This window comes from Tamandua tetradactyla, chromosome 3 (genome assembly GCF_023851605.1).
Source record: "Tamandua tetradactyla isolate mTamTet1 chromosome 3, mTamTet1.pri, whole genome shotgun sequence".
NCBI lineage: Eukaryota > Metazoa > Chordata > Mammalia > Pilosa > Myrmecophagidae > Tamandua > Tamandua tetradactyla.
This window is the reverse complement of record NC_135329.1, coordinates 124806713-124808222: the sequence shown is the minus strand read 5'-3', so window position 1 is coordinate 124808222 and position 1510 is coordinate 124806713. Positions and strand designations below refer to the sequence as shown.

Here is a 1510-nt window from a genome sequence, read left to right as displayed (position 1 = left end):
GAATCCTCATTTTCTGATATCATTGGTTTAGCTGGAGGCAGAACTCAGATTACCCTACTCTGAGTTCCAAGCCTTTTCCGTGAAACTGAGGGAAAGGATATTTTTAGCCTGCTTCCAAGCTTGTAGAATATCTATTTGTCATTTCTGTTATAGGAATTCTATACACACACATATAAATACACAAACACATGCGTACATTAATTAATGAGTAGATTTGAAGGATTCTCATAATTTTATGCTTTTGTAAGTGACTTTAGGTCAATATTTTACAACTATTTGTAATTTTGATTTAAAATCTTTATTAGGATTCATTGCAGAGCTGGAGGAGGAGGGAGCGGCTGAGGACACCACCATGAACAAGTTGAGATCATTGCAGAAGTATAAAGTTCGTAAGTTTATGCTCTTCACACAATCCAGTGAAAAAACAGCAGTGAGTTGTCTGTCTCAAAATGATTGGAAGTTGCATGTTGCAACAGACAATTTTTTAAAAACTCCTGAATTTTACATGCGAGAGAGTGCAAAAGGATTATTGAACAGAAAGAAGTTAGAACAACTATATAGTAGATACAAAGATCTTCCATATGAAAATAAAAATTGGGATAGATGGTATGCAGCAGTTCTGTGGTGATCTGCTGCTCAATCCAGCCAGCATTAGGTGTCGACCCTTGCGAGGAGATTCAGAGCAGCAACACAGGGTGAATTCTCCAAACAGGAGTTCATGGACGGCATGACAGATTTAGGATGTTACAGCATGGAAAAATGAAGGCCCAGATACCCAAGATGGAACAAGAATTGAAAGAACTATGATGTTGTAAGGGTTTTTCCCAGTTTATTTTGCAAAGAATCCAGGAAAAAAAGGATTAGAGCTAGAATGGCCATTGCCTACTGGAATTTAGTGCTTAATGGAAGATTTAACTTATGGAATAAAATTTTTGTTGAAACATCATAAATGATCAATACCAAAAGATACTTGCAATCTTCTTTTAGACTTCAGTACAATGATTGCAAATGACATGTCTAATTATGATGAAGAAGGAGTATGGCCTGATCTTATTGATGACTTTGTGGAATTTGCATGTCCTCAAATTGCTGAGACAAAATGTACAATGGTGTGGCACTAAAGGAACCTTCTAGAATGTACATAGTCTGTACAATAAATACGATGGAAAATAAATACAATGGAAAATTGCACAGTCAATTTCTGCTGGCTAGATTGAACTGAACATCAATCCTCACAATTCAGGCTGAGGGTTGAGACAAGACTTTAAGGCTACATCTTGGACCATGTCGTATTTCATTCTTGTAATGGTGGTTTGGGCTTGTCTTTGAGTCTGGGCCACTGTAAATATTTATAGTTCCAACATTGTGGAGTACATCTTATATATGTGGACTGCCCTAGATTATTCTCCCATAAGTTCTAGAAGCATTATGGTGATTATTTTGAGGTTTCCCTTCTCGCATACAGCACAATGCTGTCTTCATCAGAAAATAGTTTGGCATAAATAATTAA

The 1510-nt window shown here is 36.6% G+C and overlaps 1 pseudogene; it reads left to right on the top strand.

The window, feature by feature from the left end:
* The first annotated feature begins 352 nt into the window (after positions 1–352).
* On the top strand, positions 353–1121 carry LOC143675758 (DCN1-like protein 1 pseudogene; annotated as a pseudogene).
* The last annotated feature ends 389 nt before the right edge of the window (positions 1122–1510 follow it).